Raw genomic sequence first — 17,087 nt, 5'->3', positions numbered from 1 at the left:
CAATTCTCTATTCCTTTTGCTCTGATGAATGTTTAACATTATTCAGAAGCTTCCCTCTCATCCTGAAGTTTCCTTTTCCCATAAGATTCCTTTTCCACAAAGCATTAGTGACGAGTGGAGAATTTTCCTAGTGATTTTATAAAGGGAAGAGGTATTTGAAATAGATCTTATTCCCAATCTCCTTTTGCCACAACAGAACCTCTCTTCAGATATTCTTGCCTCCAGCAAGGGGCCATGCTTCCTACCCTCTACTCCGTTATACTGAGCAATTTCACTCTGCACCCAAAGTTGCATTTTAGCTTCCATCAAAACAGAAGAAACTGCAGTAGCAAGGACCTTAAAGTAGTTTATGGACCATTGACGACCTTTTGAGTCTAATTCCTCATGCTGGTGGCTTACTCAAACTATTTCTTTCAAACACCGAGAGTTTTGGCCCTAAGTGAGGTTCTGTTAGATGAAATCTTATCAGTTGGTTAGCTCTAAGTTTTAATATTCTAACTCAGCATCACTAAAGTATAAAAGTGTCTTTGATTACTTTTGTTGACCTAGAGTCTTGAAACTAATTCTCTTTTTTTAAACATTTAAATTTAATTTTTTATTAAGACAGGGTTTCTCTCTCTTGCTCAGCCTGGAGTACAGTGGTACAATCATAGCTCACTGTGACCTTGAACTCTTGGGCTCAAGGAATTGTCCCTCCTGAATCTCCTAAGTAGCTGGGACCACAGAAATGCATAACTATACCTGGCTAATATTTTTTTGTAGAGATGGGGTCTCACTATGTTGCTCAGGCTGGTCTTGAACTCCTAGTCTCAAGCAATCCTCCCACTTTGGCCTCCCAAAGTGCTGGGATTACAGGTACAAGCCACTGCACCTGGCCTATGACCAAATTTTTATGCCAGTTACCATTAACTTTGAATTAATCGGAATTCTCTTTTAATGGTTTACTTTAGATGTAGACAGTTTTCTAAAATGTCTGCTTTTTAGTTTGTCCTTATTAATCAATAAATCTTTATTAATAGCCCCCAGAGATCTCTACCTATTGGTATTCTCTTGTGTAATCTCATCCTTACAATGAGGGCTGGTACTAGTGACTTGTTTCCAGTGGAAAAGTATGGCAACAATGATGGGCTGTCACTTCTGACACCAGGTTTCAAAGACTGATTTCCATCTTGCTTGACATTCTATTGCTATTTTGGCATGCACATTTTTTACTTCAATAATGTTTGAATTACAGATGGTTTTTGGTTACATGGATAAGTTCTCTAGTGGCGATTTCTGAGATTTTAGTGCACCTGTCACCTGAGCAGTGTACACTGTACCCAATAGAGTCTTTTATCCCTCACCAACCTTCCTGAGTCCCCAAAATTCATTATATCACTCTTATGCCTTTGTGTCCTCATAGCTTAGCTTCCAGTAATAAGTGAGATCATATCATATTTGGTTTTCCCTTCCTGGGTTACTTCACTTAGCATAATGGCCTCCAGCTCCATCAAAGTTGCTGCAAAAGACATTATTTCAATCCTTTTTATGACTGACTAGTATTCCATGGTGTTTAGATACCAAATTTCTTCATCTACACATTGACCAATGGGCACTTTGTCTGGTTCCACATCTTTGCAGTTTTCAGCACACACATTTCGATGAGGTCAACTGCCCTGTTGAAGAGGTGGTAAAGAAGTATAGGCAGCTTACAGTCAGCCATCAGGAAAGAACTGAGGCTCTCAGTCCATACACCCTCAAGGCAATGAATCCTGCCAGTCACCACTCAAGTGAGCATGGAGGTTAGTTCTTCCCCAGTGGAGCCTTCAGATGAGACCATGGCCTTGGCTGACACCTTAATTACAGCCTTGTGAGACACCTTGAGCCTGAGGTACCCAGCTAAACTATCCTCAGATTCCTGGCTCAAAGAAGCTGTCAGATTTGTTTTTAAGTGTGTCGATTTAAGCCCCTAAGTTTTATGGTAATTTGTTTTGTGGCAATAGGTAACTAATTCATCACCCCCATATCTGGCTCACCAGTAGCCTAACTAGAAATGCTTGACTTCTACTCTGTTGATAGCTTTATCACTCATAATTAAAAGTCAAAGAAAAGTATCTTTCTCCTTATATCACTTATTCTGAACAACACACATGTAGAAGTTGAATGCCACAAAATGAATCACTGGTAACTTCCATAAAGCCTACAGTATTTTACTGAAGTTCTGAGAAGCTCAAAACTAAAGATTAATGATTTCTTAAATCTTTCTGTGAAAGCTTTACATACACCTTTATTTTTCCAGATTTTATTTAAGCTGCTAGTCTTTCTTAAGCAAGTTGCTGAGGTCCTTATGGACCTGCCTGTCCTTCAAGATTATACTTGTAGGTGGAGATCCCTTTCTCCAAGTAGTCTGCCTGCCTGAATCACTCTTTCACTTCTTACAAATAAATGGAAACCTTCATCCCCCAAGAAATCTGCATGATTAAGGTTTTGAGGAGCCATGCCTTATGGAAACAACCTACTTTGGGAATCCATTTATCAATTGCTATATTGATCAGCTCCATAGCAACCATACAAAGCTGGCCCCTTGATATTTCAGTTTCTAACCTTAGGAAAGGAGTTCTGCCTGAACTGTTCACATAACACCATAGTGGATACTAAAGTGAACCACCCAGACCTCCCACCCTCTTCACGGAAGGGCTTGTTTCTCAGCTGCAGAGAACTCATGAACATCAGACTCCAGCTGTCAGCTCCTTCAGGGTCTTCCTCTTCCCAAGGCCATGCTCTTCCTGGGGCAACCTGCATTTGGTAGCTGAACAAGGTGGAGTAGAAAGTATAGAAGGCCTGGCCATTTGGCTCAAATGCAAAATATTCTGAGGGGCCATATCTACTCCAGAGTCCACCACTGGAATAAAAGAAGCTTTGTTGACCTGCATCTCAGTTTGGCTTTTCCTTCTGCCCATTCCTGCTTCCTCTCCCTTCCTTTACACATGTTGATCTCTCAAATATTTTATACCCCCAACTCTGTCTCAGCATCCACTTCCTGAGATCCAAGTTGTGACATCACTGTTAGAGAACCTCTATTTAAACTTTGATTCTTTAGGATAAAATGTGAAAATGCCTAGCAGTGTTTGCTTCTATTTCTGTTTCTACCTATGCGGTTCTGTCTCCAATTTTCTGACCTTACTTGACCTCTTCCTCAAGATGATGACATCCATCAGAGCAGGGACTACTCCTTCTAGCTTCTAGCTATTCAATTATGGTCTAAGAATTAGCAACATTGGTGTCAGTTGGTGGATTTTCTTGGTGATGGTGAATCTCAGGCCTCACTACAGAACAACTGAGCCAGAATCTGAATTTTAGCTGGGATACATCTGATATGGTTTGGTTCTCTGTCCCCACCCACATCTCATCTCCTATTGCAAATCCCATGTGTTGAGGGAGGGACTTGGTGGGAGGTGATTGGATCATGGGGGCATTTTCCCCCATGCTGTTCTTGTGGTAGTGAGGGAGTTCTTAGGAGATCTGATGGTTTGAAAGTGTGGTACTTCCCACTTTGCACTCTGTCTCTTTCTGTCTCTCTCTCCTGTTGCCTTGTGAAGAAGATGCCTGCTTCTCCTTCGCCTTCCACTATGATTGTAAGTTTCCTGAGGCCTCTCCAGCCATGCAGAACCATGAGCCAATTAAATCTCTTTTGTTTATAAATTACCCAGTCCCAGGTAGTATCTTTATAGCAGCGTGAGAACAGACTAATACAACATCCTAGTTAATAAGCACTGTTCTAGTAATCAGTAGCTCCCCACAACTGTTAGTATCACCTAAGCATATGAGAAGGACTAGACCCATCCCTGTTGACTGAGTGAACATAGCTCATACATGGGATAAGAAAGCTTAAGGAAAAGAACAAAGCCTCCCAGTTCTACCCTTATTGATTAGAAAATGTAAATATTTGATTTTGGAGAAAAGGTATGATACACAAAGAAAGGTGACCAGCACAGCCCAATTAGTGAGTGAGGCAGAAGTCCTGGAGCAGTTTCTCATTCAAGCACAACTTCCCTGTCCCACCCACCAGCCTGGGCTTTCCTACTATCAGACAGGTCTTGTCATGTTCATCTAGTTGCCACGGCTCCTTCAAATATTGGTTGCACAAATAAGTGAATATGTGAAATAACCCTGAGATGATGAGACTTCAAGCTAAAGAGGTTGGCCAAATAAGCCAACAGCATGAGGTGTGATTGTTTGGCCTTTGAGCCAAGTCACGTGAATGATGATTTTGGCATTTATCACTCAGGCACAGCAAGGAGATGGAGACGTGCAAAGCTCCAAAGGTCAGCCTTCAAAGCAGGATTTTAATGAACTGGCAGTACTTCATCATTTTGATAATCACAGAAATTAGAGGAGGAAATGAGAGGCTTGGCAGTTCATCTAGTCCATCGTGTGCCTATACTGAACAGGTCTCTAGTGTATCTTTTGTAAGGTTTTATGGCACTTCCTAGTCGAAATGATCTTTGTGCCTCGAGATAAGTGGGTGTCAGTTCACCCTTGTTCCTTTGCTCCTCTCTCCTACAAAGGTCATAGTTCAAATTCTGCTCTTCTCATCTGTGAACTTTCTTACAGGCAGAAGTCAAGTGTAACACTAAAATAAGATTCCTTATTTGTTTTTGTTTCAAGAAATAGTCATTGCAATTGGATAGGACATGCAGCAGCAGCAACAAAATCTAAATCTGTGTTGGACAGATCAGATGTTTCTTTCTCACACTTCCTGCCCAACACAAGTCAGCAGGGAAGACTGTGTTTACCATCACTCAGATCTCCCCAGACTGATGAAGGATATTGTAGTATGTCCTATGGTCACAAGAAAGGGATGGGAACAAGGCAAATTGCACACATGTCTTCCTGGAAGCAGCACACTATGCTTCTGCTCTCATTTTATTGGCATGTCGTTTGGTCATAATTTATCATATGACCTATCTGTGTTCCTGGGAGGTAGAGAATCAGAAGTATTTGGTGAATAGCATGAATGATTGCCATGAGAAAGAAATCTACTGCAAATGGCAGATGTCAATCTCATTCTCAAAGGCCACCTAATAAGAACATAACTCTGTGAAAGTGGTCAAATGGCTTCAACATACCATCCTTTCAAATCATAGGTATTTATTGACTTCTGTGATGATTAATTTGATGTGTCAACTTGGATGCCCAGTTATCTGGTTAAACATTATTTCTGCATGTCTGTGAGGGTGTTTCTAGAAGAGATTAACATTTGGATTGGTGGACAGAGTAGAATAGATGGCCCTCTGCCATGTGGATGAGCCTCATCCAATCCATTCAGTGCCTGAATAGAACAAAAAGGTAAAGGAAGGTTGAATTCACTCATTGATCTTCCCCTGCCCTCCACGCTCCTGTTCTCACGTTTTTACACTCAGACTGGAATTGACATCAGCTCTCCAGCTCTCAGGGCCTTCTAACTACACCACCAGCTTCCCAGGTCTCCAGCTTGCAGATGGCTGATCATGAGACTTTTCAGCCTCCATAATCATATGTGCCAGTATCTTACAATAAGTAAATCTCTTGATATGTTTCTCTGGAGAATCCTGACAGATATAACTCCCTATTATATCAAGACATGCAGTGACAAGAAAAACAAGGTCACTTGATGGTGGAGGTTACATTTAAAAGAGGGAGACAGATAAAAGAAAGTCAATCAATAGATAAATAAGCCAGATAATAGAAGCATTATGAGGTGTTATGAGACTTAAATCTAAAGAGGTTGGTCAAATAAGCCAGCAGCATGAATTATGACCATTTGGCCTCTGAACCAAGTCACATGAACGATGATTTAGGCATTTATCACTCAGACACAGCAAGGAGACTGAGACAAGCAAGGTAGGTTGTGAGCGTGGGCATGTGCGACGGGCCACTGTATTGTCGGTGCCCAAGCAGGGTAAGGAAGGCATCCACATGGACAAGAAGCCTAAGAAGCCCAAGGGTGGGGAGAGAGTTCACATGGGGAAACCAACCCCATGCCAGGTGTGGAGTCCGAGCGGGGTAGCAAAGACTTCCACACTGGTATGGGGAGTTTGGGGGACAGCCCAGCACGAGAAGTCAGATTCTGAGTGAAGTAAGGAAGCCATCCACACAGGGAAATAGGCAGTAGAAGCAGCAGGAGACTCATTAGATCCAGGAATAATCAATAAGTAAATTAAGAACCACGATAGCCAGGTTTTTAATTCTCAGTGAAGTGAGATACAGCTATGGAAAAGGAGAAAATGAAAATAAAACCTGTGTTGTTTGACTGGAATTGAAGGTTATCACAATAAATTCATACTTTTTGATAGATACATCGATGTGTTATAAATGTTTATATTCTGTATATGCTTGTCTTCTGAGAATGCTTAACAACATCAATACCGGTAGCAGTAAGCACACCTAGCTCCCAGATCTTGGCTTCCAAATACCGATACCTACTAAAACAAAAACAAAAAACAAACAATAACAAAACAAAACAAAAAAAACACAGAGCCTTGGAGATGGCTCTTTCTCATGCTGGGGAAGAAAAGGTACAAGTTGAACCTAGAACATTGTTTCATGCAAAAAAACAACAAAGTGCTCAAAAAGTGATGGAAACATGTTTTAAAAAACATGACCAAACAGGAGACAATTTGAGCATTTAAGTAAATAATGACCGCAATACATTAAAACCCAATGAATAAAACTCAAAAACCAGAAGTCCATACAGGCATAAAAAAAAGATCTGTGAGTATTTCATGGGATAGTCACATAATCACAAATCTTCCCACGAAATACCTCTTAATTCTGAAAGGATCAAGAGTTAAGTATCGTGAACCAGCCTGGTAGGCATCACTTTAATCTAATGATCACAGGGAACATTATCAGTAATGCAGACACATTTAAGTTGTGTGCCACCTGCTAGGATGCAAGCCAGCATCACTTCTGCTACATCCCTGGCAAAGACAAATAACCTGAATTCAATCATAAGAAAACATCCAAAGTGGGGGATATAGTACAAAATAAAACCCTGGCCTGAAGCCCTCAAAAGTGTCAAGGTCACAAGTGTTAGTCGAAGACAGAGAAAATGTCCTGGACTGAAGGAATCTGAGATGCATGACAACAGAAAGCAGCACATAACTGAACCTGGAGCCTTTGGCTATAAAGGACATTATTAGGACAATCAGTAAAATTGGAATCAAGTCTGAGGACTAGATGATAGCAATGCATCAATGTAAATTTTCTGATATTTGTGGTTGCATCATAGCTCTGTAGATGAACCTTTTTTGTAAGAAATACATACTGAAGTTGGAGAACAAGGGGCCACACCTTTAAATGGTTCAGGGAAAAAATACAGCACTATAAGTGAAATTTTTATAAGGTTTTTTTATGGCTTCAAAATAACAAAAGAAATAGTTATATTGTACTAAAAAAGATACAAAATATATTAATGTATTAACAGAACAAGAAAAGTTACAGAGGTGAAAGTATGACCACAATTTGGTTTCTGTCTTATTATCTAAAATTCACTATCATGAACAGGTATTCCAATTGTGATGAGAAAGTGTTGCAAAAGGAGTTAATTGGCTTGTTTGTTTTCAATGAATTTTTGGGTTCTCCCAGCATCTTGATTCTTCAGCCACAGCCTCGAAGAGCTTCTTCACACAGCTAGCAAGATGAGGACAGGGTAATCCATGGGAAAGAGCGTGACTCTGCACATCTTAGGGCATTGGGTTTGCCTAATTTTGCCTGTTACCCAGAAGGCATCTTGAGAATCCCCCAAGGAGAAGCTCTCCCGCGCTTAACCTCACAATGAGCAGGCATCTGCATATATTGCCAGCATTAATCACTGGCAGCCCAGACTGACTTTCCTGGCCATCCTCGGGGCAATTTAAGGCTTGTATGTGTTCAGCAAGAACTTCTAGCGGGTGGGAAGCCAGGAGGTTGGGTACCCTCTCGGGGCCTCCAGTCTGTTCTCCAGGGCTGAGGACTAGGAACTGTTAACAAGCCTCCTCTCTTGTCCCAACACTCATAATCAGACAGGTGGGCTGGGGAGAAACATTTGACTGAGATTCCAAATATGCAGCAGGTGCTCTCTGGTGCTCACCCATCAGTAAACCCGTCAGCACCACGAGGCTTTTATTGACAACACTGTGGCAAGTGTTTAATCATTCCTATGTGGAATTTGAAGCAGATTTTTAAAATGAATTTTAAATGAAAGATAAAGTCAAATTCTTGTTTGGGACTGAATAATGGCAATATTTGAAAATGCACTCTAGAACACCTCTAGTGTCTTTCTAGCTGGTCTCCGAAGTTATCCGGATAAAACAAAAACTGGAACAGATTTGAGGGCCCAGACCCCCACCCTATGGACCCAGTAAGTCAGCAAGCCCAGAGGAATCAGCAGGAAAGGCGAGAATAACCTTTCTGCTTTTGACCCACACGTGGCAGTATGGTTTGCAATTTTTTAAGCAAACATACATTAATTTGTTAATTCAGAAAACATAAGGAGGAAAAAATAAACTATCATGAAAATTGTTCCAACAGATGTGACTTTTTAGGTTAGAAATGTAAAGAGCAACCTCATGCTCAGACTCATCTGTTTGGCTCAAACTTGGCGGCTGTATTAAAAAGACAATGAGCAAGGAAAAGCCAATCATTCCCAATCATAATATTAAAAACAGCCTACTTCACATAAGGGTGGTGCTTTATAGTTTGCAAAGCCCCAGCATGCATTTTGACTTAAATAGTAATTCTCTAAGAGTAGTATAGAAACCACTAATGTGAGAATCCTCCGTGGTGCTGGGAAAAAAATGCAGATTTCCTGGGACCCATCTTAGGCTTACAGAAGCAGAAATTCTGGAGATAGGAAGAGACAATTCTTATGCACAGTCAAGTTTAAAAACAACTAAAGAACATTGTTTAAAAAATTTATTTTGTAGAGATGGGGTTCTATGTTGCGCAGGCTGGTCTCAAACTCCTGGCCTCAAGCAATCCTCCTTCCTTTGCCTCCCAAAGTATTGAGATTACAGGCTTGGGCCATCACAGTGGCCTAAAGAGCATGCTAACCCTGTTAGATAGACAAGCAGATACCACCATCCAACAGTTTACTTGCCAAGGTCGCTTAGGAGTGAACTGGAGGAACCTTCACTCCTCCCCACTTTCCAAGAACCTGCAAAGCCACAACAGCAGCATGATTCCTTGTGAACATTCTAGAAGCAGGTCCTAGAAAATCTGCTTATCCCTCCCTGCAGCTTCATTCAAGTGATTGAAGACCAGCATGAGTCCAATTCTTCCAGAAGCTATGCTCCTCCTTGGGATTAGAAGGGAAGTCCTTTCAGTTGCACTGAGCACTGTTTTCCGAAACGAGGGCTCTGCAAGGCAACTTAACCCCTCATCGCCTCACTTCAGTGAGCCCAGATGCTAGCAGTAAAGAGATATGGATGTGCCCAAAGCAGGAAGCACAACAGCGAGTCCCAAGGCTTGGAAATGGGCTGAGAAGTTGGAAAATGGGTGCACAGGTGTGTGACATATGGCCAGGACTGTCCACACCCACCAAAACAGCCCCATGGGCTGGCAACAAGCCGATGTGATGAGAGAATACTGTAATATGATAAAGTGAACATGCTCCTTCTCCCCTTTTCCTCCCCCAATGTTTCAAGCAGGCAGCTTACTTTGTCCTCAGCTCCTCAAGAGAAATGTGTGGAAGAAAGCAAATAGACGATAAGACTTCCGGCCCCCTCAGCCATAATCTACTTAAACCCATAACCAAGTGTGCCTCTCCCCCACTCACAATCCCTACAATCCCAGAACTGTTATCCAAATCTGTGGGGGAATGGACTGGAAGCGATAATAACTGAGGAGAAATTTTCTATCAGCCAGTCTAAATTTGGGTGCAGGGCTTGGGGGGCTTAGAGGCAAAAATAAAATTGAGTTATACATAATTTTTTAAACTTTATTTTCCTTGCAAACCTAAATTTATGAATTAATACTTAATCTGCTGAACTTTTACGGAAGCTGTGTTTCTTGGCTCACAAGGGGTGGGTTGATTCACAAGGAGAAATATTAAATAGTTCTCTTCACTTTGTAGCTCCTGGTATCAAAGTAGGGCAGGGGGGCTTTCTGTGGATTGGATTGGATTGGACCAGAGACGTGAGCCCCAAACTGGCTTAGGTGAACTTTGATGGTTACACAGACCCAGTGGTCTACAGGTCTGATGTCCCAACTTCCCATAAATAAAGGCATTATTTAGAAATCAGACACAATGAACTGGACTAGCAAAGCAGAACTCTACCTTCACACCACACTACCACTAATTCTTGAGACACTTGTGCAAATTAGGAAAGGGAGCTCCTTACTAAAGATAATTTCATCCATCAGAAGATGGTCATAATACGCTTACTAGAATATGACAATTTGATGGATTCTTCTAGAAAATTATGATAGCAAATATACAAAGTCTCTGGTGTCTATGAAAGAAGTAACACACCCCTGGAATAATGCAGTGTGCAACACCCACAACTGTACATGGCAGCTCTGTATCATTCTTTACTGTTTTAGCAAAGCCTGATGCTAAAAGGACACTGGTGAAAGCAGTGAGGTGGTCACTTACAGCAAGCAGGTTGTTGTTTCAAAACACTAAGATCACTGGGCTCAGTGAACACTAATACCACGCTCTGTTTTCTAAATTTTTCACAACTTCCACCCACAAAGTAAAGAGGCACTTATAAAGAGGTTGGGAATGATGAAAAAGCAGACTCAAACTTCAAACTTTCCAGAGGATGGGGCAGATAGTAGGTGCACAATAAGTGTGTAATAGTTTCTTTAGTTTTAAAAAAATGCACCCAAATGCCAGGAGAAGGTTATTGACTTATTTCATTCCTAAGAGTCTTGGACCCTAACTCTTAGAAAATCATTGATGACTTTGTGATTCTTGTTCAACTTTAACTCATGGCATTGTGCCAAGTTGTAGTAATAAAAAAGAACTTCTTCCTTTTAACAACCAATTCAATCAAAGAAAAGGAAATCTTGCAAAACAGGACTGTTTTAATGGCTCTTATGGACTCCATATTTCTGTCTGATCTTCTCCTGAGAAGGAAAAAGGGCAAATGAAGTCCTGTCTCCTCTGAGACCAGCCCCAGGTGCTTCTGACGTTGCTCCTAAATCGTGAAGCCTCTAGAGGCTTCCATTCTGAGGCTCTATCCTCGGGCAGAGAGCTCTAGATGTGGCCTCGTTCCAAGCTCAGAAACAGCTTCCTTGAGTTAAAGCAATGTGGGGCGTTCCTCTCCCTAGAGAGAAGTTACCAGACTATTTCAGCAGCATTTTTCCTTCCAATCAGGCTAGCCACAAAATGGAAAGGCAGAATCTAATACACTTTCTGATGCCACCCGTGGTTCATAAAGTCACCCTAATGAAGAACAGCTGAAATCTTTGCTTGTGCTACAGCATCCTTTTACCTGCAGAGAACTGACCTTAACACTCAGAGAGAATGAAGGAAAAAAAAAAAATCACACAGAACCAGAATCAATTTCACTCCTTTCCATTGAATTTTCATGTCAGATATCAGTGAAGTTTTATCATTACTATTTTTCTGGGGTTTTTTTTTTGTGTGTGGAATTTCTTTTTTTATCTTTGTACGTGACTTTTCTGATTAAATGCTTATGTTAGTATTTACTCCATTTTTTTTTACATTGGAGGAAAAAATCATGAGTTTTTCACTGTGGTGTTAAAAATGCTAACACTCAAAGTAAAAGCTGTTTTAAAAGAATCACTCGTGACTGTTTATGTAATTTGAATAGCTAAGGCAAAGGAATGTAGAAGAAAATAGCCTCACATGACACAGAAAAAGGAAGGTGGATCCATCTGTGGAAATACAGAAAATAATCAAAGTCCCGCGACTCCATCCTGAGAGCTGAATCATTCAGACTGGCCCTCATTATTGATTAAACAGGGTAACTGTCCAGTCAAAACAGTGGACTACAGAATATAAGAAGAGGTTTTTGTATGACTAAGGGCCTAAAGATTTTTCTGATCTGAAGACACATTTCCTGGATTGCTTGGCCAATGGTAAGCAATCCTCTTTCCTGTGTGGTGAAACTGTCACCAGGACAATACAGCCTTGTTATTGGATGGTCACCTTCACACACACCACAGTCTGTTTCCAAGTTAACCACATTCAGCCCCATTGGGTGCACACCCCTCACTATATTCCCGCCCCAAAGGGGGTTCTATATCTGCTTCTTGCTTCTTTTTTTCTTGAGACAGAGTTTCACTCTTGTTGCCCAGGCTGGAGTGCAATGGCGCCATCTCGGCTCATGGCAACCTCTGCCTCCTGGGTTCAAGTAATTCTCCTGCCTCAGCCTCCCAAGTAGCTGGGATCACGGGCATGTGCCACCATGCCCAGCTAATTCTGTATTTTTACTAGAGACGGGGTTTCTCCATGTTGTCCAGGCTGGTCTCAAACTCCCGAACTCAGGTGATCCACCCGCCTCGGTCTCCCAAAGTGCTGGGATTACAGGCGTGAGCCACCGCGCCCAGCCACTTCTTGCTTTTTCATTTTCCCTCTCTCTGGAATGCTATGAAAGAAAACCATAAAATGATTCCACTGGGTGGACAGATCATTTTAAGCCATTTTTTTCCCACTTGTCCTAAAGATTTTTAAGGATTGTGAAAAACGTCACCCAATCTGCATTAATTTCCCTACATTTTCCTCTACTTATTGATTACATCTTGACATCAAAGCTGAAACATGACAAAAATAGAAAAACGGCAGAAAGAGAAAAGAGAGAGACATGAAACTTGCTTCCCTTACTCCGAACTATGAGCATAAAGCGTTTATTGTCAGGAGTCCCTCAACCTCCCTGGGAATAACCAGACCAGTGTCCGCTAGGGTTTACTCAAAACTCCCAGTTCTTGGAAAGTCAGAAAGTCAAAGTTAATGTTCTAAAGGTAACCTCATCGGAAATAAAAACCGTTTTAGTTCAGTACCTATGACAATGTATTTTCTTATTGTAAATTATCACCAATTGTCCTAAAAAATATCAAGAAAGGCTTCTGCCCTTGGATGAATTTTAAACATACAGACTGGCTGCCGAGAAATTGCTGGTGTCATCAATCCTTCTAAATATATTCTCTCCCTCTCTCTCTCACACACACACTCACACACACAACACACACGCACACACCCTTTTGTCAACTGAGCAATGTCTTCTGAAGCCAAATGCCAAGTGTACTAAGATAAAGGTATTGCAGTCCCTGAAGGAGGGGCATTTCAATTACAAAGAAAAGAAAAATACGCCTGAATCTTTACTTCAGAACAAATGCTGACAAAATGAGGAATGTCACTAAGGATTTTCTTTCTTCACAAGATGGTCACTTTCTGTGAGTGACTTACCTGTGTTTCCGTGTGAGGGTTTCCCAAATCTTTTGTGTAGTTAGCGTCTTCCTGCAGTCTGTCCTCTGCACACACTAGCAAGATTCCCTAGAGCCTTTTCTCATCACAGAACAACAGCAACAAAAAGTCTTATGCTTACCAGCATTAAAGCCTCCAGCTAATTGCCTTTGGCTGGGTGAGTTTAAAATAGGAGCGAAAATAGAAGCACTTGTATTCCTGGGTCACCGCAAAGAAAACAACATGCATCTGCTTAGATTTTGGTTATAAGAATCACCTGGAGACTTTGCTTAGCAGCAGCTGCCTACCTGAAGCCCAGCATGGGTGATTCTGAGGCAGGTGGTCATCTTCGAGTTTTACTTAAAGACAGAACTTTCTGAACTTCACAATGCCTAAGAATCATAGGGAGAGTAGAGGATCCTGTTAAATGCAGATTCCAACTCAGTAGGTCTCAGTGAGTCTACACTCTACCTAGGGTTTCTAACAGGCCCCCAGGTGATGTGGACGATACCTTCCACAGATTACACTTTGAGTAACAAGGTTTAAGGAACAGGGACGGAAGTCCTTGCTACTGAACGTTGTGTGACCCAGGTCAGCGGCACAGTAGCACCTGAGAACTCCTTAGAAATGCAGGCTGTCAGGTTCCACCCTAGGCTTACTGCATTGGCGTCTGCATTTTATCAAGATTCTCAGATGATTCTTAAGCATATTCATTTAGGAAGCTGACATAGAACTTCAGGGTAAAATTCACAAAGAAATTATTTTCTATCAGAAAGGTCAGAGGTGGCAAAAAAAAAAAAAAAAGGCACATTTTGATTCTCAGATATTTGAAATCCCTGTTCAAGGCAGGTCTTTATTAGAAGAGAGAGTAACCTATTGAGAAGCCAGCTTCTTAAATCTCAGCCTCCTCTCTACCAAAGGAAACCATTTAGGACAAAAGTTCAATGTTGTTAGTGACACAACTCTGAATGTGAGCAGCTATTTCATGCTTTCACCCTTCTCTATTTTCATTACTTCTCATGTCATTAGATCAACCAATTTGGGGACCTTGCTATACCCAAAGGACAGGTGTCTTAAATAGTAAAGATGAATTGATAAAGCCTAGTGCCTTCCATCAGACGGGGAGGTGAAACCATACATTTGAACATCTGTTGCTCCTTGTGAAGATTCAAGCTTTGCTTTGATATTTAGGGAGATCTGGAAAAGAGAGATGTCGCCACTTCCGTAAACTCTGTACCTTGCAAAGTGCATGACACATTAATAAGGATAATTTAATTGACGTTAGCTAAGATGTTTATATCAAGATTTAAATAGTAACTTGCTAAAAAGTAGAGGCTAAAAGAAAATATGCATATAATCCCAGCACTTTGGGAGGCCAACATGGGAGGATCACTTGAGCCCAGGACTTCAAGGCTGGCCTGGACAACATACCAAAACCCTGATCTTAAAAAAAAAAAAAAAAAAAAATTAGCTGGGTGTAGTGGTGTGCCCCTGTGGTCCCAGCTACTTGTGAGGCTGAGGCAAGAGGATCTCTTGAGCCCAGGAGGTCAAGGCTACAGTGGGCCATATTCACTCCAGCCTAGGCAACACAGAAAGAACCTGCCTCAAAATAATAATAATAATAATAATAATAAGTAAAGAAGCAAAATGAAAACATGCAGCTATCCAACTATCCAGAAAGGAAGGGGAAACAACCTTAAGTCAGAAAAAAAAAAAAAGGAAAAAACTAAAACACAAATCTAATTAGACAATCAGGGTCTAATAGAATCTGGGATCGCAGAAAACGTCTGGAAAGCTATTAGAATCAGTGATATCCTATGTACAAGCTCTTTATTTCCTTCAGTTTTGTTTTCATGAGTTTCTGTCAGGAAGAAACTGCTTGCTACAGACAATTGCTTGCATTTGTTGATCAATAGATCAAGGAAGAGTCAAAGGAGGTAGGGACCATCTAAGAAAGGGATGGTGCTGGCATTGACAAAAGCAGATAGAGCCAATGCAAATACTGTGTTCAATTAGCATTTTTGTGGACCCAGCAATTTCTGAAAACATTTTCGAGTCATAGAATACGCAGGGAGCATCTGGCTCCATTTCTGGAACTACTTCTGACACCACTGCCTCCTTCTCTTTAATGTATCCTACTCAAATTTAGTTTTCTTCCCTTCCTCACGCCAATCTTAATGCCTTCCTGCAGGTCTATTTCCTGCTTGACCCGTATTAGACCTCTAAATTTTAGTAATCACAGTAGGCCCTTAGTTGAGCTCCTACTGTGTGCTCTTCACATGTCTTATTTCATGGTAACAACCAACTACCTGCTGTTTGCAAATGAAGTAACTAAAGCTGAGAGAGATGAAGGAACCTGCCCAAGGTCACAGAGCTGGCAAATAAATATTGTAGGATTCCATCCTATGTCTGTCCAAAATCCATGCATCCTGGCCAAATCCTTCTGTGCCTTGTAGCTTTTTTTTTTTTTTTTTTTTTTTCGAGACGCAGTCTCGCTCTGTCGCCCAGGCTGGAGCGCAGTGGTGAGATCTCTGCTCACTGCAAGCTCCGCCTCCCGGGTTCACGCCATTCTCCTGCCTCAGCTTCCCAAGTAGCCGGGACTACAGGCGCCCGCCACCTCGCCCAGCTAATTTTTTGTGTCTTTAGTAGAGACAGGGTTTCACCGTGATCTCTATCTCCTGACCTCGTGATCTGCCCGCCTCGGCCTCCCAAAGTGCTGGGATTACAGGCGTGAGCCACCGCGCGCGGTCCTTGTATAGCTTTTATTCTCTCCCTCAGTCTTATCTTTTCCAGCCACTGTGTTCAGTGGTGGCTCTCACTTTCTAGAACCAGCTTAGAGTGTGTATCTCAGGATCTCATTCGCACTTCATCTCTCCACCTGGGACACACTAAGGCAGGTTTCGTTCCACATTTTATAGCCACGGCCCCAGTGCCTTTTCAAATGGAGTTCTCTTGAAAGTTTCAAATGGATTTTGTGTTTAAAAATATGTACACTAAAGCTTAGGAATTAGAGACAAGCCCTTTGCCAATTTTCTTTTATGTTCAGAAAAAAATCAATTAAAAAGGGGCAAACCCCAAAGGACGGCCACAATCATGTTTATAAAAAACATTTCTGGATTGATCTGTTTTGATAGTCACCGAACTTTCTCTCTCTCATCATAGGTTTCTATTGGTAATTTAAATACTTTGGGGCCATTTTGCCAAAACAATGACTGATAGTCTATAGCCATCCTTTGGTACCTGCGGGGAATTAGTTCCAGAACCCCCTGAGGTCACCAAAATCTGCAGATGCTCAAATCCCTTATAAAAAATGGCATAGTATTATGTGCACATAATCTATGTAAATTATATTTTAAATCATCTCTAGATTACTTATAATGCCTAATACAATGTACTGCTGTGTAAATAGTTGTTATACTATGTTGGTTTTTATTTGTACTATTTTTACTGTTACATTGTTTTTATTTTTTTTCCCAAATATTTTTGATATTCAGTTGGTTGAATCTCAGATGCAGAACCTGCGGACATGGAGGGCCAACTGTATTTATTCAAGCAGGATTCACCCGTTGCAATGCATACATACAAATTCTGCACACAGAGAACCCGGTGGAAGTCTACATTAGAGCAGGTCCATTTAAAGAGAATTCCACTCACATTTAGAAAATGCCCCTTTTATTTAGTTTCTCTGCACAATCCTTTTTTTTTTTTTTTT

This window comes from Chlorocebus sabaeus, chromosome 2 (genome assembly GCF_047675955.1).
Source record: "Chlorocebus sabaeus isolate Y175 chromosome 2, mChlSab1.0.hap1, whole genome shotgun sequence".
Lineage (NCBI taxonomy): Eukaryota > Metazoa > Chordata > Mammalia > Primates > Cercopithecidae > Chlorocebus > Chlorocebus sabaeus.
The sequence above is the reverse complement of the archived record's forward strand: the minus strand, read 5'-3'. Positions refer to the sequence as shown.